This window comes from Callithrix jacchus, chromosome X, assembly GCF_049354715.1.
Source record: "Callithrix jacchus isolate 240 chromosome X, calJac240_pri, whole genome shotgun sequence".
NCBI classification, from domain to species: Eukaryota; Metazoa; Chordata; class Mammalia; order Primates; family Cebidae; genus Callithrix; species Callithrix jacchus.
The window spans coordinates 97,379,689-97,390,345 of NC_133524.1; positions in this window are offsets into that span (position 1 = coordinate 97,379,689).

Sequence of the window (10,657 nt, forward strand, 5' to 3'; positions counted from 1 at the left end):
CTTCCTCTGTTGCCCGGGCTGGAGTGCAGTGGCACAATTTTGGCTTACTGCAACCTCCACCTCCCAGGCTCAAGCAATGCCCCTGCCTCAGCATCCCAAGTAGCTGGGATTACAGGCACATGCCAACATGCCAAGCTAATTTTTGTTCTTAGTAGAAACCGGATTTCACCATGTTGGCCAGGCTGGTCTCAAACTCTTGACCTCGAGATCTGCCCGCCTCAACCTCCCAAAGTGCTGGCATAACAGGTGTGAGCCACTGCGCCCAGCCCCATGTCTCTACTTTTCATCTTTTGACTTTTAACCAGTGGTTCTCAAATGTTAGTGTACATCAGAATTCTCTGGAGGGCTTGTGAAAACACAGATTGCTGGGTCCCATCCAGAGTTTCCTGATTCAGGAAACCTGAGGATATGCATTTCTAAAAAATTCCCAAGTGATGCTGATGTTGCTGGATTGGAGAGTACTCTCAGAGGACCTCTGCTTTGTACTCCAGTGTCTCCCGTCAAGGGCAGAAGAGCCTGCCACTGTAATGAAGCTAAAAAGAAACTTGTGCACAATAGGGAGCTTGCACTGTGTGTGTGTGTGTGTGTGTGTGTGTGTGTGTGTGTGTGTGATGGAGTCTCACTCTTGTCACCCAGGCTGGAGTGCAGTGGTGTGATCTCAGCTCACTGCAACCTCCACCTCCCAGGTTCAAGCGATTCTCCTGCCTCAGCCTCCTGAGTAGCTGGGATTACAGGCACACACTACCATGCCTGGCTAGTTTTTGTATTTTTAGTAGAGACGGGGGTTTATCTTGTTGGCCAGGCTGGTCTCGAATGCCTGACCTTAGGTGATCCACTCACCTCAGCCTCCCAAAGTGCTGGGATTGTAATCCTGTAGGCATGTGAGCCACTGCGCCTGGCGGAGCTTGCACTTTTGTTAGGGCTTAACGTTCAGGGATCCTGGGAGATGTTCAGGTCTGCCCCTATCTCTCCAGGAGACCAGACAATAGGCAAGAAATTCCACTGTGGAGGAGAATACAGTGCATAGGCTGTTCTCACAGAATATAATATTTCTGCAAAGAGCTGAACATACAATGGGTTTGGCTCAGTTTCTTAATCTTGACTGCTACCAAAAGCTGGTGCATATACAGTGTGATCTTAGTTCTCTTTTGGAAGAAATTCAAAGAGTTAAAATCGAAGAGTAGTATTTGCCAAGTGTAACTACCTGTCAGTTGAGGTTTTTGATATATCTGACACATTCAGCCTGATCCTGTGGAGGGTCTCGATTAGCACTATCTTGTGAAGCTGAGGAAAGAGCCATTACTGTGCAAGCTCTCCTCAGAGCTGCTGTTCACACCTACCTTATAAAGAACATATATTGCCTACAGTAGACAGAGAGAGGCACACGTTGAAGATAACACTCACACTACCACAACCTTGTTTCTCTCTTTACTTCAATTTTTCTACCTTATGCCTTGTATTTCAGCTTGAGGTACAGCTGAGGTCACTGAGTTTTTAGGCAACAAAGCATAGTTCAGTGTCCATTATGTTCATTAGTGTGACTGCACATCAGGTCATTAGAGAAGCTTTTTTTTTGAAATGGAGTTTCACTCTTGTTGCACAGGCTGGAATACAGTGGCACGAGCTCACTGCAACCTCTGCCTCCCGGGTTCAAGGGTTCAAGTGATTCTCCTGCCTCATGCCTCCTGAGTAGCTGGGATTACAGGCACCCACCACCACACCCGACTATTTTTTGTATTTTTAGTAGAGACAGGATTTCATCATGTTGGCCAGGTTGGTCTTGAACTCCTGACCTCAGGTGAGCTGCCCACCTTGGCCTCCCAAAATGCAGAGATTACAGGCATGAGCCACCTCTCCCAGCTGAGAAGCTTTTTAAAACTACTTGTACCAGAGACCCTACCTTAGACCAATTAAACACAAATTTCTGTGGGAAGGCCTCAGATACATGCATTTAAAAAAAATTTTCAGATGATGCTAATGCCAGTCAAGAAAATAAGCTCTGCTATTGTGCAGATTTCATTTCTAGCTCTGCTGCTTATGAGAAGATGACCTTGGGCAAATGCCCTAACCTCTCTGAGCCCCAATTTTCTCATCTATAAAAATTGGCATACTAATAGAACCCACTAGGCTTTGTTTCATGGGCTTTTATGAAGGATTGAATGTACTGGTGTATGTAATGCACTGTAATTGTACAATGCCTAGCACAGGGTGATTACTACATAGATGGTAGCTAGTTATAAAATTAAGGCATTCCAGCTGGGCGTGATAGCTCACGCCTGTAATCCCAACTCTTTGGGAGGCTGAGGCAGGTGGATCACCTGAGATCAGGAGTTCAAAACCATCCTGGTCAAAATGGTGAAGCCCTGTCTCTACTAAAAATACAAAGAACCGCAGGGCATGGTGGCGCACACCTCTAATTTCAGCTACTTGAGAGACTGAGGCAGGAGAATCGCTTGAACCCAGGAGGTGGAGGTTGCAGTAAGCCAAGATCACGCCACTGTACTCCAGTCTGGACAACAGAGCGAGACTCCATCTCAAAAAAAAAAAAAAATTAAGGCACCCTCTTTTATTGTGCAGAGCAAGTCATGAGGCTGTGACCCTATGGGAGTTGTGGGTATCTTACTCTGCTATGGATCTCATGGTCTTTCAATAGGGACCACCTGTGACAAGATTAAAGGCTATGCAGACCATCTACCTGGTACATGTCATAGGAAACTTCTTTCTTTTGTGTTTGTTTGTTTGTTTTGAGATAGAGTTTTGCTCTTGTTGCCCAGGCTGGAGTGCAATGGCGTGATCTCGGCTCACCACAACCTCTGCCTCCCAGGTTCAAGCAATTCTCCTGCCTCAGCCTCCTGAGTAGTTGGGATTACAGGCATGCAACATCACGCCCAGTTAATTTTGTATTTTTAATAGAGACAGGTTTCTCCATGTTTGTCAGGCTGGTCTCGAACTCCTGACCTCAGGTGATCTGCCCCTTCGGCCTCCCAAAGTGCTGGGATTACAGGGAAGAGCCACCATGCCAGGCAGAAATCTCTTTCATGCTAAATGGGGGAAATGATGCTTCTTTGGATAAGACATCAAGTAAAATCAAAACAGAAACAAAGTACCACTAATATTCTTAGAGACCGGCCCATTAACTAACTTGAGGAAATAATAGACCACTTGGGGTTCTCAGATCACACTCTGAGAACCACTGAAGAGTACATGATAGTCTGCACTATGACTTGTGGCCTAATTAGTGGTCAACCCAGAATTTCCAGAGTATTCAAGAGTCACAATCTAAAAAATGTAATATTTATTGCCCAATGTCTCACCAGATCTGCACATTTATTCCTTACTCCTTGTAGACATGTGAATTGGTGACCCCTAGTGCACTCACCACCCAGAGATCTCTATAGTTTAAGGAAAAAAACTGCAAGAATCTAAGCATTAGGATATAAGGAATGAGATGAAACACAACGGAATTTCTTAGGCCTTAACAAACAACAAAGAAGGCTGCACTTTGTGGGAACCAAGAATTGGATCTCACATCAGTTTCAAGATAAAGTAAAAAAAATCCAGGCTGGGCATGGTGGCTCACACCTGTAATCCAAGCACTTTGGAGGCCAAGGTGGGCGGATAACCTGAGGTTCGGAGTTCAGGACCAGCCTGACCAACATGGTGAAACCCCGTCTTTAAAAACGAAAAAAATCCAGTATTCCGGCCAGATGTGGTGGCTCATACATGTATTCCCGGCACTTTGGAAGGGCGAGGCAGGTGGGTCACCTGAGGTCAGGAGTTCAAGACCAGCCTGGACAATATGGTGAAATCCCACCTCTACTAAAAACACAAAAATTAGCCGAGCATGGTGGCAGGCACCTGTAATCACAGCTACTTGGGAGGCTGAGGAAGGAGAATTGCTGGAACCTACAAGGCAGAGGTTGGAGTGAGCTGAAATGAGGCCATTGCACTCCAGCCTGGATAACAGAGCAAGACTCCATCTTGGTAAAAAAAAAAAATCCAGTATTTTATATTTGATCTTAGCCAAAAAGCTGAGAAGCAATTAAAAAAAAATCCAGCATTCTATATTGCTTCTAGAACCAAGTAAAGATAAAGCATATCCATCTCAAACCAATAGCCAACAATGTGATAAATGAGAAAAAGGAAGTTAGTAAAAATATGATAGTTAATAAAATGGGCTTTTGGGTTCAGACCAACCTGGGTTTAAAATCTCAGTTCATGTGTGGGTGAGGTGGCTCACACCTGTAATCCCAGCACGTTGGGAGGTCCAGGTACGAGGATCATCTGAGCCCAGGAGTTCGAGACCAGCCTGGGCAACATGGTGAGACCATGTCTCTATTTTTATTAAAAATATATAAAAATTCCAGCTCAGGAATATATATGCCTGTGACTCTGAGCAAGTTGCATAATAAATCAAAACCTAATAATAATAGTTCCTACTTTTTGGGGTTGCTGTGTGGAGTGAATGAGATTATGTATGCAAAATACTTAAAATAGCACTTGATACATGGTAAACCCTCAGCAATTTTTTTTTTCTTTGAGACAGAGTCTTACTCTGTCGCCCAGGCTGAAGTACAGTGGTGACATCTCGCTTCACTGCAACCTCTGCCTCCTGGGTCAAGTGATTCTTCTGCCTCAGCCTCCAAAGTAGTTGGGATTACAGATGCCTGCCACCACATCCAGCTAATTTTTTTTTTTGCATGTGTATTTTTAGTAGAGATGGAGTTTCACCATATTGGCCAGGCTGGTCTCCAGTTTCTGACCTCAGGTGATCCGCCTACCTCAACCTCCCAAATGTTGGGATTACAGGTATGACCCACTGTGCCCAGCCAAACCCTCTGTAAATTATAGCTTACTTCTAGCTAAAAACACTCTCACTGGAGTCAAGGACAAAGCTCAGCTGCTACCATTTACAATCTCTTAATAGTGTTCTGAATAACCAGTATCATCCTTAGACCTAGGCAAGAGGGGCTTCTGCCCTGAAGCTCTTGCTTTAAAGGATACCTCATATTGTAAATATTCAAAATAAATTCATTTAAAAAGACACAAACACTTGTGTCACTTGGGATCTAGTGCTTACCTAGTGTTGGTACAGCAAACCACATAACCCCAAATCTCCACTCTCTTGGGTAACATCATTCAAACTTAAGGGAAATACTTCCGATCTCTCACTCTTTATACTTGAATCAAAAGGCAACTCCATCTACAAGCCTGGAAGTTTTGTGAGTTATGCTGCTGCTGATATCAGACACTGCTTAGAAGTACAAGAAAAATCTGAGTAGCAGATGTGTTTAGTGAGAAAAAAGGACAGTTGACTTGTCAAATCCTTTCTCTCTCAATGGAAATATTGTTCCACAACAATGATTGTTTCCCAATAGTAACAAGCATAGGCTTTCTTGCTTCTCTTTGTTTTCCAATTCACGGTTCCTTGATGTGTGGTAAGTAGGCATCCAATTGTACTCTTGCCCCAGGCCAAGCAAATCTTAAAAGCTGGCTTGTAGCTAATACCATAAGACTTGAAAAGGAAATTAGGAATAACTATTGGAAGAGAGACAGAAATTACCATTATTTCCAGTTAATTTGTCTGTCAAGAGAATACCTAAGGGAATCAATTGAAACACTCATAAATTTAACAACAGGGTTCAGAAAAGTGGCCGAAGAACAATCAGTAGTTTTCCTGTAAACCAGCTAGAAGATATAATGGGAAAAAAAATTCATTAATGATGACAAAAATAGCATAAAACCCCTAGGAATAACTCTTTTGAATTCTTGGACTCAAGAGATCCTCCTGTCTCAGCCTCCCAAGTAGCTGAGACTATGGGCACATGCCCGTGCAACCTGGGGGCAGTTGGGGGGGTAGGGGAGAGACATTGGGGGGATGGGGAGGGAGGAGAGGGTGGGAAGGGATAACATGGGGAGAAATGCCAGATATAGTATGCACCTAAAATAAATAAATAAAGACTTCAAAAACATTTCACTGTAGACATGTTTTTTAAATTTCATAGTGAGACCACATGTTGGTCTCACTATGTTGTCCAGGCTGGTCTGGAACTCCTGAGCTCAAGTGATCCTCCTGCTCTGGCCTCCCAAAGCTTGGGAATTAGAAGCATGAGCCACCACACCCAGCCAGGAAATGCACAGAGGCCAGGCGCAGTGGTTCGTGCCTGTAATCCCAGCACTTTGGGAGGTCAGTTCACCTGACATCAAGTGATCCACCTGCCTCGGCCTCCCAAAGTGCTAGGATTACAAGTGTGAGCCACTGCATCTGTCCTATAGTCAAAACAGGACAATACTGAACATGCCCATAGTCCCAGCTACTGGGAAGGTTGAGGGAGGAGGATAGTATGAAACCAGGACCTCCAGACTGCAGTGTCAGACTGCACTTCGGCCGGGGAAACATAGAGAGACCTTGTCTCTAAAAAACAAAAAACGGGCAGAGCACAGCAGCTCATGCCTGTAATATTAGCACTTTGCCAGTATAAAAAGGCACCCTTAATTTTGGGGATCTCACTTTGCCTTCAGCTTATTTGCTGCTTCTTTGGCCCTTGAAATCCATGCTTTCCTGGCTCTGTTTCTCCAAAGCAACCCTAAAGCCAGTAATCAATGAAGAAACTGGCAAATGGAAAATCTTGCAAGTGCCGGATCTTCTATCTGTATTTACATGCATTGTGTGTGTGTGTGTGTGTGTGTGTGTGTGTATATGTGTGTGTGTGTGTGTGTGACGTTTATATATAAAAGAGCTCTGATTGCCAGGCGCTGTGGCTCACGCCTGTAATCCCAGCACTTCGGGAGGCCAAGGTGGGTGGATCATGAGGTCAGGAGTTTGAGACCAGCCTGGCCAATACGGTGAAACTCTCTCTACTAAAAATACAAAAATTAGACAGGCACGGTGGTGTGCGCCTGTAGGCCCAGTCGCTCAGGAGGCTAAGGCAGAAGAATCACTTGAACCTTCGAGGCAGAGGTTGCAGTGAGCCAAGATCACACCATTGCACTACAGCCTGGGCAGCAAAGCAAGACTCCATCTCAAAAAAAGAAAGAAAGAAAGAAAGAAAAAAGAAAAATACTTTCAAATAGAAGAGTGAATGGTGTTTGGTTTTCTTTGGACTGTATTTGTATAAACATGTTATTGGTATGTGGTCCAAAATTATGGGAAACTTCTGTAATGTTGATATAATTTAGCAAACATTATCAATAATTATAATTGTTATGTGAAATTGTTATTTGCCACAGAAATAACCAAAATTCATAGTCAATTTTAGCTTTAATAGTTGCTATAGACTTTTGTCATCCACAGACATTTTGTCTTCCTTTGTTCCTTTTCTTTCTTGTTTTTTAAGATGGGGTTTCACCATGATGGCCAGGCTGGTCTTGAAATCCTGACCTCAGGTGATCTACCCACCTTGGCCTCCCAAAGTATTAGGATTACAGGTGTGAGCCACCGTCCCTGGCCTCCTTTGGTCCTTTTCAAAAGACAGTTTATAATCAGATATAGGACTCTGAGTGCAGGTCCTCAGATAACTTTAAAAACTGAGCTATTGGAGGACGGGTGCAGTGGCTCATGCCTGTAATCCCAGCTCTTTGGGAGGCTGAGGCAGGCGGATCACAAGGTCAGGAGTTGAAGATCAGCCTGACCAACATAGTGAAACCCTGTCTCTATTTAAAAAAAAATTAAAAAAAAAAACCTGAGCTATTGGAAACTTCTAGGACTCTCATGGAGAGCTAATGTGTTAAGTATTGCTAGACCTTTTGTTTTCAGAGTCAGGAAAACTTATTTCTTTAGAGCAATTTGCAACTGTTAACAAGTGAGTAAAACATACTGCTGTGAACACAATTTGGAGCATATTTGTTCCTCTCTACCTGATTTCTCCAGAATTTGGAAACTATTTGTGAGTATTCTCAATTTATGGCAGTATAGTTAATTGCATAAATGCAATAAGAATTTGTTTTCTTTTGTAACAGGACACAGTTGGAGAAATTGGTTATTTTACCAAGGTTTTGACTGGAATGGCATGCTTCCTTTAAAGAATCAAAGTTAACTTATAGAGCCAATTAAAGTCCATTGGGGCATCTGGCCTCATACCTTGTCCACACAGAGTCCCTGTGCAAGGTCCCTGACCTGTGGTAACTAAAGAATGTCACTTCTAAGAGGCTCATGAACCCCAAGTTATCTTGGGACCTCAAGAGGAGAGAAATTTACCCAACTTGTATTTGAGGGTACAAACCCATGGCAGGGCTCGGCTTTTAAAATGTCTTATCTGAGATTCTTCATGAAACAGAGTTCTAGCAAAGCCAATTAAAAAAACCTAAGTGAAAAATCATTATTCTTGCCGCACATTATGCAAATAATCAAGCCACATACAGTAAGACTAAAGTTTATTTTGTAAACAAATCAGTTCTATTAAGTTTATTTTTAATAAAAATAGGGACTGGAGAGAGCAAAATTATGCTTCAAAAGAAAAACTATAGCATGCTGCTGTTAGCTCTTCTTGAGGTTTCTTTTGCAGTTTAGACTAAAGTTTAAATTCTTTGTGGGTTAGAAGTCCCCAAACAAATGCTTTCAAATCTTTGCTTTTAAAATTGGGAATTGTACTCCTCATCCCAGGACTCATTATTTACCTTATAAGGTAAAATTGGCTGTTCACTTGAACACTGTAGTAAAACTATAGATGAGAGTACTAATGTTTCTGCCATGCAAGCCTTAGAAGCTCAACCAGGCCTGCATGAGTATGCTCAGACAATTGCAAAGCAGTTCCACTCTTCTCACCTTAGGATTCACTCCCATTCCCACTACATCCTCTGTCAGCAGGAAGAAGCCAGAGTGATCAATGGCCTTTTCCCATGTTCATAGCCTACACCTTAAGATTAAGGTGTTATATAACTCAAAGGGAGGGATCGAAACAGTCTTTGCAAAATTATGACAGACAGTGAAAGAAATCTAACTTGACTGACTCCATCTTGCTTCTAACCTCCAAGCTGTACTTATTCACTCCTGTGCATAGGCTGAACTAACTTTGGGAGAAACTTAGTTTATAGTTTAAAGAAAGATGGTAACAGCCCTTTCCCAAAGTAGACCTCCTTCCTGCCTGAGGACAAGATTGCATTTGTAGGACTAACATTGGCCACAAGATTAGAAATTATGATTTAGGAGTCATATAGCTGGAGGCTACAAGATTTTGACCCTCCCTAAACTGCTCATAAGATAAGTGTTTGAGATATTTTGCAGAGCCTACACTTGATGGATCACCTGGCACCACCCAGATCAATGAACCAGCTCATCTGAAACTTGTGGCCCCCACCCAGGAACTGACAAGAAAACAGCTTCAACTCCCTGTGATTTCATCTCTGACCAATGAGCACTCCTGCCTCACTGGCTTTCCCCCCACCTTAAAAACTCTGCTCCCAGGTCAGGTATGGTGGCTCACGCTTGTAATCCCAGCACTTTGGAAGGCTGACTCAGGTGGATCACCTGAGGTCAGGAGTTTGAGACCAGCCTGGCCAACATGGTGAAACCCCCAGTCTCTACCAAAAATACAAGAATCAGCCTAGTGTGGTGGCACATGCTTGTAATCCCCAGCTACTTGGGAGGCCAAGGCAGGAGAATTGCTCGAACCCAGGAGGCAGAGGTTGCAGCCAGCTGAGATGGCACCACTGCACTCCAGCCTGGGTGGATGGCACTCAAAAATACACAAACAAAACAAACAAAAAACTCTGCTCCCCCAATGCTCAGGGAGATTGATTTGAGTAATAAAACTCTGATCTCCCGCATAGCGGGCTCTGCGTGGACTACGTTTTCTCTATTGCAATTCCCCTGTCTTGATGAATGGGCTCTGTCTAGGCAGCGAGCAAGGTGAACCCCTTGGGCAGTTATGGTTTCACCATGTTGGCCAGGCTGGTCTTGAACTCTTGACTTCAGGTGATCCACCTACGTCAGCCTCCCAAAGTGCTGGAATTATAGGCATGAGCCACTGTGCCTAGCCATGCATCACATTTTTATTTGTAAAAGTAAAAACCATGGAAACAACATCAGTATCTAGCAATAGGATGTTAAATGAATTAGAATTATCATATATTCGAGTGACGCTAAAGTTTTATGCAATCATTAAAAATGTTTGTGTAGGGCTGAGCATGGTGGCTCATGCCTATAATCCCAACGCTTTGGCAGGCTGAGACAGAAGACTCGATTGAGACTAGGCTTTCAAGACCAGCCTGGGAAACCCCATCTCTACAGAAAATGAAATGGTTGTGGTGACATGTGCCTGTAGTCCCAGCTACTTGAGAGGCTAAAGTGGGAAGACCACTTGAGCCCACGAAGTCGAGGCTGCAGAGGAAGACCCTGCGGTCTCAAAAAAAAAAAAAAAAAATGTGTAGGGCTGGGCTCTGTGGCTCATGCCTGTAATCTCAACATTTTGGGAGGCCAGCGTGGAAGGATCCCTTGAATCCAGGAGTTAGGGATCAGCCTGGACAACATCACAGGCTCTGTCTCCACAAAAAATAAAAAAATTAGCCAGGCATGGTGGCATGTGCCTGTGATCCCGGCTACTCTGGAGACTGAGGTGAAGGATCACTTGAGTGAGACCTTGTCTCTAAACAAAACTAAACTTTGTGTGTGTGTATGTGTGTGTGCGTGTGTGTGCACACGTGTGTGTACACGCACTTA